This window comes from Strix uralensis, chromosome 8 (genome assembly GCF_047716275.1).
Source record: "Strix uralensis isolate ZFMK-TIS-50842 chromosome 8, bStrUra1, whole genome shotgun sequence".
Taxonomy (NCBI): domain Eukaryota; kingdom Metazoa; phylum Chordata; class Aves; order Strigiformes; family Strigidae; genus Strix; species Strix uralensis.
In genome coordinates, this window is record NC_133979.1 from 1,584,899 (window position 1) to 1,598,652 (window position 13,754).

Below are 13,754 nucleotides of genomic sequence, written 5' to 3' on the forward strand. Positions count from 1 at the left end.
CCACTCCTCTGGAGATGCTGAAATGGAGCATGGAAAAGCCCTAAAGGGATGGCTATGAGGCATAAATACTGGATGTAACTGGTGAATATAATCTAGAAGTGTATTTCAGTAGGAAATACAAAGATTAACAGTTCATAAAAGAACTCACTGACCAGCTACAGGAAAATGTAATTGTGATAAAAAACTAATGATTATTGTAATTTATTCAGACATAGGTATTCCGCAGTTTTTCAAAAGCAATCGTCAATCATGTTTTACATGTGTAAGAATATAAGCAGTTAAGAGTCATCAAGTTTTGCGTGATTATTTTTGTTTTCCTGATGGCATAAATAAAATGCCTGGCAGCGCAGTGACTTTTCCAAGGCTTGAGGGGAACAGCAGCAGAAGGTAACCCTCTGCACACCAGAGCTGATCCCAGCAGATCCCTTCCCTCTCATGCAGAGGGACAAACGGCCACTGCTGAAGTTCACAGCCCACGGCATCTGCAGTTTCTACGCTTTGATACAGCCAAGGATGGCAACAACTGAAAATGTCATTCTACATGTGTTTAGCTCAGAACCATCCATCCTCAATCCAACAACCTGTAAAACGACAGAAACACACTGTCCCAGGGCAGGGGGTGGAGCCATTACTCAGAGGTAACAGAGGGGAGCGACACACAGCGCAGTGCACACAGACACACAGAGGAGGGGTGTTACCTGCAAGTCAACGCTGCACCAGCACTGCAGCTGAGAAACAAGTGCTTCTAGTAGTCTCCTATTCCAGCTGGGAAAAAGAAAAGGTCTGCGATGGTCACGGCAGGTAAAAAGCCCATCCTGTTCTGAATGCATTCCAGCAGTCATCTTCTCTCTATTTAATTCCTCTTGCAGTCTGAATTGTGTGCAAGCGTTTTTATTCTGCAGATTATTTTTTTTAAAATCAAGTAAAATTAAAAGAATACTGACTTAAGGTGTTTTGAGTATAATGAGCAATTTCCTTGCATACCATAAAACAACCATACCTGAGAAAGTGGAGCACAAAGTCTAAGTGTAACCAAATTAGATCTCATTAAGAGCAGTCAGAGCAAACTCTGTGTGTTTAGCTCCCAGTTGTTCTGGGAAGAGCTCAGGGTTCTGGTATAATTAAGATTCAAAAGAATGTAAGGTGGGCTAGGGTGATTCTTCATGGTTAGAAATGTTCTCCCCTCATACTACTTTGTGCTTTGAAGTCTTTATCTGAAATTCAGCCCTACTACTCAGATATAACTCTTCCAAAAAAAGAAACTGCTTTTGTATCTGTGAAATGGAAGCTTTGAAGAGGTGAATAAGTGATAAATAAATACCAAAACATTCGGTGGATGAAACAGGCCTACATACAAGGCTCTAATTTCTGCTTTGTCTTCCCTTTGCCCATTTGACACATGAAAATTATACAGCATGAACACTACCAGGTAAGAACCACTAATTACAGTTTAAGTAATATCAGGATTATCCTGGATGGCAGAAGCAGTACTGGCGTGTGTTCACCGCAATATGAGGAGTTTTAGCTTATCTTCTCCCAGAGTGGCCGTTACTGGAGATATGGCAAAAAAAGGCCACTACTGCCTTTAAACAAGTACAATTAAAGCAATTTTTCAGACAAGTCTGACTCTCTATATATGTTGGAAAAGCATTCTTACAATAAGAAAACAATATAATACATTTTTCTACATCTTCTCTGAGCAGCAAATATATTCAGTTTAAAAAGCCGAAAGGGAAGATACACAGTAGTAGCTGCTTATTAAAATATTGGCAATATTTTAATAATGTAGTGCCAAAGTAGTAAGTCTTCTGGAATGTGATTTATTAAACTCAGCCAGAGTTACTATTTGAAGAAAACAGGTCATCATGAATGATGAAAATATTTGTAATCTCAAAGTGTGGGAAACAGTTTACATCTTTATTATAAACTAGGAAGAAAGTGGAACAGCATTTCAAAAAATAGCAGTCTAAAGCTAAGCTTTTAAACCTATATTTAGATGTCTCTGGACAGATTCTCAGCTGATATAAATCGTCTGTTCCACTGACTTCAACACACTTAAGACAACCTGCGATTTTTGCAAATCTACTTCCTAAAACAGGATTTGGGAAGTGGTAAGGATGTTAAGAATGTAAACGTTATTGAAGTTGAAGGGACTAAAGTTCTTAAGTTGCAAGAATGCTTTTTACGACTCCATTATCAGGTTAATGGAAATAATAATCCCTTTTATTCAGCAAATTTCACGTCTGAAGAAAGGTAACGGATTGTGACGCTTTCAATGTGTGAATATCTTTCTGAATCTTTACTGGCTCATCCTGCTGTGATGAAACTAAAGAAACAAGCAAGGCCATATCTGCCGTCTTTCAGCACTGCAAAAGCTGAGGAATGTTTACACTTATCTCAGAAAGTCAAAGCAATGTGGTACTGAAATAGGGAATAAGGACAAAATAACTTTACCTAACAGTGTTTCAAACCATATTCTGATAAATCACCAAAGATGCTTCTAAGTGATGTATGTCAGTTTTTATACTAAAACGATTATTTAAGAAGAATGGCAGCATTCAATACACACACCATATCTATACACGAAGTGATTCAGCTGTATTATTCTGCTTCCTTTCTACATCTGGAATAAAGTCTTAGCTACAGAAGGGTGTAAGAGTTGTAACTCTCTACAGGTTTAGATACTTTCAATTTGCAAACATCTTCTATTATTTCATATGTATTTTGCCAAGGAAGAATCTAGTCTACTTCACTTGATATGGTTTTAAAAACAAATTACAAGTGTTACACAGTTTTTATGATGCTGCTTAGAAACCTTGATCATCTGAGCCCCCTTATGCACAGTCTCACCACTTTTAAGAAATAACCAGCATAAGCGTTACAAGTAATTTCAACAAATATGTATTTACGATCGTTACAACAGGAACAGGACAACCTCCACCACTTTGCCCTGTTCCCATCTGATTTGGTTGCTAGAGATTTTGAGGCTGTGGATAACTGGCACATTAATTTGGTGCAGATCCACATGGTAGCTTGGTAGTGGAATTAAGTTTGGCATTCCCAGAGCAGCATTTAATATTCTGGCTTATTTTTCAGGTGTGAACGAGTTATAGTATTGCTAGGTGATTAGCCAGGGAACAAAAGAAATAACAACTGATGATTCATAAACTTGTTGATTTAATCAGTTTGTAAAATAAAATTTAAAAATAAACAAATTAACCAGGGAGGAAAAAAAAAAAGAACCTGTATACTCCCCACCACCACTTCATCAGGTTTCTACTTTCTATGGTTCTACCTCTAAATTTTGGGGGAAAGAAAGAAATGGAAAGAAAGAAATAAAGAATGTTAGAGAAAAATGTCAGATTTTCACATTATATTTACAGAAAAAAATAAAAGTATACTTGGAATTTAAATGATAGAAAAAAATCCATTTTATGAAATTTCATAAGAGTAAATTTTTCCAGGTGAAAAATGGGATTCTCTGTCCATGTCCCCTCATTCCCCCCACCTCCAGTTTTTGTTACAATATATATTTAATTGTGAAGCCAAAACAGGTACTTTCATTATACATGCACAAAAATATTGTTTTCACACTGTGATTCAGTATCCAGAAGGAAAAACTTAATAGCATCCTTCTTGTTTCCATTTCTCTGAAATATTTTTCACAGAAAATTTTAGATGAGACTGACCTTCTGTGCTTTTGAATTATTGGAAGAAAACATATCCATTGTCCTTTATCAGCAAATGGAGTCAAGCATTGATAGCAAAATATTATACAAAATAGGAAAGTTTCTTTTACACAGAATTTTTGAGAACCACTCTTTTGTGGAACTAGAGTGCACAGAAGTACTGTTGTAAATAGTGGCGGTTAAAGCCCAGAGAGTCATTACAACTTGAGACATTTGCAGAAAAAGGCAAAACAGAAGATTACTGACTTGACATTATATTGCCTACAATAGAAGTCTGAACAATGATTTTTCAAGTAAAGTCTGAATTTTGACAGCAAACATAATTAGCAGCAATTCTCAGAGATAAGACTGTGTGGCTAAAACATATTGCCTCTATTTTCACATAGTTATATTTTATTACAATCAATGCCTAAAAATGTGCAATCAAGAATAAAAAACATTGGTTTACATTTTAAGACTGAAAACACATCAATACAAAATGGATAATTTTAACAAAAGGAAAAAAAAAACACCCCACCATCATCATCATATCCATAAAGCCCTTTTATTCCTGTCTCAAACCAGGAGTAAAGTTACAGGTATGTAATACTTCAGCAATGCAGGAAGATTGCTCTGAAACAACTGCAAACCAAGGGACAGAGATAATTGGAAAATAAGCATCTTTCAGAAATTTACTGATTTAAACCAACAAAGAACAATAGAATAACACATGCAGACATCTTCAAAGGAATATCAAATGCTGATCAACACAAAGAATCTTACAATGTAGTTATATAATTAATGATAAAAACTTACCCATTTTGGGTTGATTTCAGCCAGTTTACCTAATAAACCCCAAAACCTGCCTCATGTGGAGAGCAGAGTTGATGTTGCAACACACCAAGTTCGAACTGTCAGTTTTACGTTTAATCCTTCCACAATTTTCTGGTGAAAACTAGAGGTTTGTGAGAGGCGGTGGCCAGACTGGCCAGCCAGGGCAGACTGAGCGGACATCCATCCCAGCGTGTCCTGCCTGTAGGGACACCCTCAGCGCGGGGGGGGGAGGACAGACACCCTCAGCCCCGGGGTGGGGGGAGGACATACACCCACAGCCCCGGGGGGGGGGTGGGGGGGGAAGGACAGACACCCACAGGAACCAGCCCAGGCGATTCCCCCACTCCTACCTCCTCTAGCCCGCACTGAGGAGACCCACTCCCAATCCAAAAGTGTGGCTCCTGTTCTTCAGCAAAATGTAGAGCCATGTTTTTCAATCTTAAAAGGAGGAGGGACATGGTAATGATGACTGATACTTTGGAAACTTGACACTCCTACCTCTGGTGGGCAGCTTATCCCTCTTTGTTGCTCTGCTAACCACACACAGCTCCATCCCTTGTCAGGGCAGAACAAACAGGTCTCTTCCAAGTTGCCTACCTTGACTGCGCGCGTAGAGACAAACACTAATATATCTCCCCTCAACTTCTTTTTCCTAGATTAACATGTTATTCTTAGGGCCCTTCCATATAACACACTCAGCATCTGTTACTTTTCTCACCAGACTAGGACCTTCTTTAGCTCTCGCCCATCCTTGTTTCATTTGGAGCTTTTCCAAATGAGGTCTCCCTCAATTTTTATACAATGCCACAAACGCTTCTTTGGCTGTAGTGAAAATACTTTGACAAAGAGCATTTGGCATTGTCATGGCTCTATTAGATTGATGACTCATACACATTTTACATCCTACTAATACACTTGTGTCTTTTTTTTCCAGTATGATTTCTGATTTTGAAGAACTCCTAATTTATAACAAATTCCTATTAGTCCCTCACTACATGACCTTGCACACTGTACTATTAAATTCCACCCAGTTTTTAATTGCTCCTGTCTTCAGAATTACATAGTTCTTCCAATTTTAGAGGCTGTACTTGAGAACTCGATCTACAATTTTTACTCTTCACAAAGCAAATTAATTCTGAGCAGTAGCCAAAGACCAAGAGAAATCCTGTTTTTCCCGAACATTAGCTGCCAGGGACCCACCCCTCTGGTAACATCTCCATCATACATTGTTTCCTAACAGCACGGTATTGCAGAACAACAATAGCTGTAATACCTACTGTCAAGAAAGCCAAAGAAGAGATGAGAAGCCACAGCTCCAGTTGGGAAACACTGAGTCATTAGGATGAGTACAACAAATACAAGTATTTTCTCATCAATTATGAGCACCTACAGTTTCTCAGACACTAGTGACTCAACCATTTACAAATGCAGTTTCTACAGTTTTTCAGTTTTACAGATCTCTACTGAAAGAAATCCCACAAAAACCCTTTCCTCAGCCCAAATGGCTCTAAGAGCAAAGATCATACTAACTACTTTGTTTTACTCAAAGATTTTTGAAAAACATATAGGCAGCCTGCCTGTCTGTTTGGTGCAAGCATCAGCATGGGTGTAGTTTCCAGATTCCTTCCTGAGATATGAAATATTCTTGACTGCTCTCAGGAATTCAACAGGATGTTAATGTCTCAAAACATTCAGTTTAGGAGTGGCAGGGCTGTTGACATATGTCGCTATGAAGAGCAATGAATATTTATGACCGAGCCTAATTTCAGAAAATAGAAAATTCAATGCAAATTAATGAGCTTCCATAGGAGTAGTCACCCGACCAGGCTTAAGTACAACTGTTAGATAAATTAAAACCTTTTGTTGTTGCATTTGAAATGTGCTCAGAACATTCCTTTCCCAACTACGTTGTAAATTTAGCTACTAGATTTGTTTGAAGAATTGGTGATTTACTTCAATTACTGTAATAACTCGGTGCTGTCCTGACACAACCACAGATGCTCAGCATGCAAACAAGCAAAGTGATGAACGTTAGTGAGGGGAACCATCTCTGAGCTTTGTGTATGTGTCACAGCTCCTAGAATGCTTGGTCAAAAAATTAGGAAAACTGGTAATTTAGATCTGGGGTTGGGTTAAATTGTGGACTAGCGAGTCTAGGCGAGGCTACGTTTTAAGAGCAGAAGGTCAGAACACGCTTTGCCTAGGGCAGGCCAAGGAAGGGCCCTGACACCAGCAGTCACGTCGCTCAGGGGGTGCAAGTCCTCCACAGCCAATACAATCTAAACCTTGACCCTCACAGCCCCCTCATTTCCTTGACCCCTGACAGGCTGCACACTCCTCATCCCCTCGTCCAGCACTGACACCCGGGCTATCCTCCTGCCTACTGCTCCTTTTTTGGTTTGTTCTTGCTAGGCTGGTTCCCAGTCTATGAAATGACAAACTACAGATAGATCACATATGTGTATATAGCATACATCTGTGTAGGTACATGTAAGTGTGTATATATACACACATATATATTCTATATCTGTGTCTACGTAAATACACACACCCCTAAAATGCATGGTTATGTATCGCCTCTACATATCTCTGCTTCCTAAACATGCTGGTGTAATTCTGCTATAAGACATTTTTGCCTTTACTGATTCCCTCTCCCCTCCTATCAGGGATCCTTCATCAGCCCCAGTATCTGGGTTCCTTTGGACACCAACATAATGGCACGGGTCCTTGATGGGTCATTATTACTAATACACAAACCAAGTTATACTCAAACTCCTGGAAAACAGTCAAGATGAAAATGAAAATATAGTCTGTACTAATGTGAAGTCTGCCTAAGATAACTGCCTTATCACTCACAAGGAAAAAACCTGCCCTGGGGAAACAATGCTGCCCTGTGGTAGAACAGCAATAGCAAAACACCCTTTTCAATATGCTGGATTTACATCAAAATTTCAACACAAACTTTTGGTTTTCACTTATGTAGGGAGAATATCAGACTGTATTTGGAAGATGTACTGCCTAATGGTACGTTTATTACAAGTAAACAGGCACAGAAGGGGCAGCAGGCCTCGATCTGCAGCCCAGCCGCAGCACAGCGGAGCACAGCCAAGCGCACAGGCGGACTGCAGTGCACAGCTGCTGCGGCACCACTTCGGGCTGACTCATCACAATGTACAAGGCATTTCCTACAGCATAGGCAGCACAAACGTGACTTCTGGATTTGCATCCACGGTGAACTTTCATTCAACTAGTTTGAAAGAACTTTCCAGAAACAACTAATGGTTGGCTTTTTATACCAATATATGTCAAGGCAAACAGAAGTACTTAGGGCCTGAACTCTTGCACATTCAGTAAAATCCACTCACTAAACAGTTTATACCATTTACATCACTCCTCAAAGAAAACTATTAAATATCCTGTGCATCAGAGTGGTTGCATTAATCACAGAAATTAGAAAGTCACTGTCAGAGGGTTCTGTGGCTCTTTCCAGTACTCCTAGCCATTCATGAAGGGCAGCCTCATAATGAAGTACAGGCCTTGGAGTTCACAGCTCCAGCACAAAGGGTATGCGATAAATGGCTTTGAAAACACAACACAGACACTGCTAGCCTAATGGTTATTTAACACTAAAGAGATGCCTCATTGTGCAATTGTACAGGAAAACCACACTCCGATTCGTGTCTATCAGCGGGGAGACAAAGCCACATAAGCTGACGCTACGATTAAGAGAGTGGGAAACAGAAGAGGGTAACTGGTATGAAAGCTGCTTACCTGGACTGAACTGGGAATACCGAGACAGTAATGTGAACACCTAACTCCCCACGCCAGGTGCATTCACACCTCACACCTACTACCAGTTACTAGAAAATTCACTGACTCCTGGCTCACCATCACAATTTTAAAATAGCCAAATACATTTGGCAAGTAGTTATGCTCCCAGTAACAGCCTCCTTCCTGCTCTCAAAGGTTAGGCCTGGGACAGCCTGAGGAGCGAGCCCAGCACAGGCAGGAACGCCAGCTCCTGGCAGCAGCCCCGTGCTAGGAGGGGTGCTGGGGGGAGGAGGGGTGCGTCCCCACGCGTCGGGGAACAGCTCCCACAGAGCTACCCCTGCCCTGACCTGCATGGGGGACGCGGAGGGGTGGTGGGACGGGGAGGTATGCGTGCTAACCCTTGTAGGGTGGGCTGGTATAGCCCCCCCCCCCCTCCAGAAACCGGGTGTGTTAGTGCATCCATATGGATGTATGTAAATATATATGGGCTCTGGTACATAACTGGAACCTGCAACTAACTTAAATGTATTTTTGTCTTATAAACTTGAGAAAAAACTTTAAGTGGGGTGTTTTCTGTTTCACTAGACACAACAGATGAAAAGTGCAACTGTAATCACAGGTTGCTACAGCGCTGAACCCAGAGATGCTGACACATTCACTGACAACACCCACACAGACAATACGAAACAACCCGCATGGATAATACTGAATGACTGACAAACAAGCAGATGCCGTGTTGTTGAGACAGAGGAAGGAAAGGTGGAGGTGCTCACTGGGTGCACCCACCTTCCTGATTTTATGCTCAGGACCATTTTTTTGGTGCAAGTTTGCCTTGTGCTGTCTATAGATGGGACAGCTCCACGTGTCGCTGTTGGTCCCGCAGCTGGAGCCCTCCTGGCGACGGCAGGGCAGGGGCTGCCCCGTGCTCCTCCGTGGGCTGGCTCCTCGCGGGCTGGGCACGCGTCGAGGCCGCAAGCACACCGACCGCGCTGCCGTTGAAGAGGCAGCGTAGACATCGAGCCCCAGGGCTGCACTGTGCTAAGGCAGACAGTCTGTCAGTCTGTCCCCCCGCATCAAACAGCCTGTAACGGACCCACACGGGGGGAAGGGGGGGACCCACATGAGGAGACCTTCAGGAGTCAGGTCTGGCCTCTGAGTTTAAGTAGCTCCGGCCCTTCCTGGGATGGCTCTAGACAGGTACGAGGAAAACAATCACAGTGAGAAATCCTCCACATCAGCTAAGTAAGCTAAACTGCTGCTGGGGGAAGATCAAGACACTTAAAGCAATACAAAACCACCTGTCACAAGGACTTGAGAAAATCCAAAGCCAACATGGCAAAGAAGAAAATATAGGAAACTTAGAAGACATCCTTTAAAAAAGATGGGAACATGTCCAAATAAGAAAAATAGAACAGAATGGTTAACTATACAAGGCCAGAAAACACCTTCAGAAATATTTGAAAAAAAGGCAGAAAAAGTAATAATAAATCTTTTTTTCAGGCCCCTCAGGAGCAGGAAGCCTGCCAGAATCTATGGAAAAGATACAAAAGGAATGCTCAGAAAATAAGAAGGTCAGAGCAGAAAAACTAAATTCATTTTCTGCATCTGTATTCAGAGTTTGGGCAGGCTCCCACGCTGCAAAGCTTACCCACGGTTATGAGCTCAGACACATGCATGTACAGCACACAAAACCTCTCACACAGTGCTTCAGTGCTAGATGACCGGGCAGCGTGCAACTAATGTCACAACAATCTTCAAATTGTTCCAAGATAAGCCTAGGAAACCACAAACGAGTGACAACTGTACCAGACAAATTAACAGAAACTCTTTTAAACAGCAGAATAAGGGGATACGCAGACAAGTGCAACACGCTGGGAAAATTGAACACAGCTTTTGTGATGAGTAGGGATGACTCAAAATACTTCCGGAGTCTTTTGAAATAGTCAAGACTACAAGAGCTGGACAATAAAGTCTATCCTCATTTCCAAGAGATATGTGCAAAAGTCCTTCACTGAAAGTTCTTAACCTAACCAGCTATGTGACCCGAGAGGGTCTTCACATGGATAAATAAATGACCAAACACTGGAAAAAAACCCCCAACCAATTTTAAATGAGCGAGTGGAGGAGGAGGAGCTGCCATGAGCCAGGCTCTGGGCTGGGGCACATGCTGGTCAGTTTGTTTATAATCAACACAGAAAAATTGTTACTGAGAAGAGGTTTACAGATAGCAAGCAACTGGGATCCTGCCAGGGAAGCGTTGATCCCTGCCACAAACAGGACTGAGGGCAGGACAGGCCCTTGGTGGAACCTGTGGGACTCAGCAGTCTCCTACCACAGTTCCCTAAGCGGCTCCTCCCTCACAGCCTCCTCTTGCCCCAAACCCTCCCACCCAGGTCAAACCACAGCCTTATTCAGGACAGAGAACTGGGAATTACATCTCGCCACACTGAGAAATTACTCAAACACAGAATAAATAAACACTGAAGCACAAACTGCCTCATACAAAACCCACTGAAGCTAATGGGGATCTGTTCGCTGATTTTAATTGCTTCAGTTTGGGTGCAAAATGACTGAAAACATCACTGGCAGTTGGAAAGTCTCACCCGTGGCTTCAAATACATACTCTGCAGGGTAGTGTTACAGAGCAGAACGCTACGGAGCTATCAGGAGTTGTGGTCTGCGGAACACCATCCCGAGCTGGTACACAGTTACATGACATGTTACAGCGAGTAAAGATCAAGTACACTTTTACCCAAGAAGAATAATAAAAATTATCTTAGTTCCTTCTTCAAGCCAAAAGGCAACTTTGTGATCTAGGTGGCAACACTGTTCAAACATAAAAAACTTGGCCAGAATCTCACAAACGCTCTGAAGCATTTAACAGAAATTTAAGAGAAATAACCAGATTTTTCTATTTTTGTTGCACAAAGTAAAGCTTTAACAAAGTACTAGAAATTATTTGCAATATTGGTCAGAGATTTCCATATATTTCTAAAATGCTTAAAAAATCCTGGAAACCGGTATCAATAATAATCTTTAACCAAACCGTACAGGAGAGGAAATAAATTACTGATTTTATAAAACAGTACTGTGAAGATCTATAGACTAAACATACAAATACTTTTCAGTATGTTAAAAATATTGGTAAGCCTAGTAGTATTTTCTGATGAGAAAGTACTGCTGACAGAAAATAGGAACATCCTGCAGCACTTTCATTTGAAGAGTAACGTATGTCTCCAGCCCAGTCTGATAGAGCAAGACAGTGTTACTTCACATGTTTGGTATGCTTGTCAGAAGAAATCACAATCATCTTCAAAGCGTTTTATGAACAATGCTTCACTAATTTTCTATCAGGAAAGTCTCTAGGAATACAGTTATATGTTTGGACATGTTTTAGGTGCCGTAAAATTATGTCAACAAATTCAACAAATGGAAGCTCTCATTTTTTAATGCAAGATGTATTAAAGAGGGACACTCTGGAGATCTGGTTAGAGCACTACCTTTCAGCCAACGATAGTTAGCATTTACTTAATCTGATTTTTTTGTAAATAATTTTAGAACATTTTGCATTCAGTTACTATGGATACATTTTACAACAATCTTGACTGCAGATTTAGTATGAAATACAGCAAAATTAGAGCTATGGTAAACACAAAGCACATATAATTCCTCTTTATGCCAAAATGCTAAATTTTTCCTTTAAAACTTCTTCATACATACATTTTACAGCACAGAACAGATGAAAGAATATGATCTGCTTTTTGATAACACCTTTTAAGCTGCACTTAACATGGTAATAGTAGTGAGCGGAAGTTACTTAAAACAGTCTAACAGTACATTTCACATCTATTAAAAAACCAAATTACAATATTAAAATTATTTATTTGCCTTCCTTTTCATGTCTTTTCTTACATTAGAACTACTGGACAAGCTACCAACATAATCAGGTTATCTTATTCATGATTTATCTAATAAATTGTAGGATAAGAAAGCAAACCTTTAAGTATACATCTGAAAGGCCTGCATCCCCTTTTTTGCAACTAGATTGTAAAATATATCCTGATTTATATCACTGCAGTTGTTTTCCTAATTGCAGATGGTTCTATCATCGACTCAGTCTTCTGGTCACAATTTCTCTTACAGGCTGAGAGAACAGTCTGTACATAAGGTTTCCCTTCTCCCTGTGCAGCCTGAGCACCACACCGGTACGTAGCACCGCGTCCGCAGTCGCCCATGGCCTCGCCGCTCCCCTCCCTCAGCCCGCACCTCCCCAGGCCCGCTCCAGCACGCAGAGCTGCTGCCTGAGACTAGTAGCTCCTGTCTCTCTGTCAAGGAGGTCAAACCCACCCTAAGGAGGACGCAGGATGTATATCCTCTAAATTAATACTCTGCAATACGGGTTAACTCCTCTCTTCCCATTACACCGTACACCCCTTTTTTGCTTGCAGAGAGGACAAAAGCAGGCCAGAAATGCAGAGATCTCCCCTTTTTGTCCCAGTTGATGCAAAATGACCTTGTCAACTTTCTCCCTCTCCCTCTTTATTTCGTAACACAGCTGTCCCTTTTATCTTGCAGTTTTAAGGATAGCATTTGCATAAGCAAAACCTTTTATTTCCAGTTTGCCTCAGCAGTACACAGCAAAGCCTTCTGCCATAGCAAAAAGCAGAGAACAAACACGCCTACAAATAATGTTTCTCTTGGTTACAGGCATCAAAGAACCTCCTTACTTTCAGACTCATACAGTGGGAAAAGTCACACTCAGCCACCTTCACAAACTCAGTGCTACTGCAACCAGGGGCTACTACACTTAGGTATGAATCTTCCAAACACCTGCCAAACTGCACAAAATTTGCCTGTTAAACACCACGTATCCCAGAAAAAAAAAAAAATTAATTATTCTTATTAGTAATAATGACACACAATCCCAATCTTGCTCCCACCTAATTCAGTAACAAATCTGTTCTCATCTTTAGTGGGATTAGACTGGAAATATAAAAATATTGTTTGATCAAAATTATTCTGTTGTGGAATTCCAATTCTTCAATCCCAGCACACACACATCCATTTATTCCAACCAGCACTTTCTGCAGGCAAAGACCATGCGATTCCCTTCTAATGAGAGGCTGATGGTGAAGAGGTAGTCTAGATTACAGCATGCATACACAGCCTTTCAGATAAGGACCTCAAAGGCTGCAAATCTGCTGTCCTGAACAGGTCTCATTTTTAAATGCAGATAAACACTTTGGTAGCAGACTGAAGCTTTTTGTGTGGTTGGTTTTCAAAATAGTAAATGTAACTCAGAACAGAGGAAGTAGAAAGTTTATAAAAAAGGTGTTTTCGACTCATACAAAGAATACTGCCTGTAACACAAGAAATAGCTTTCCTTCAAAAAAGGCAAGTGCTGTGGATAAAAGCCCCCCAGGAAGTAGTGAAACTGTCACTATATCCCATTATAGGCAAAATGCCTGCGTAGGAGATTGT

The 13,754-nt window shown here is 41.0% G+C and overlaps 1 protein-coding gene across 1 annotated transcript in view; it reads right to left on the minus strand.

Moving 5' to 3' along the window:
• LRRC7 (leucine rich repeat containing 7) overlaps positions 1–13,754 on the minus strand; it is a 171,732-nt gene that overhangs the window by 74,730 nt on the left and 83,248 nt on the right. The window lies entirely within an intron of this gene.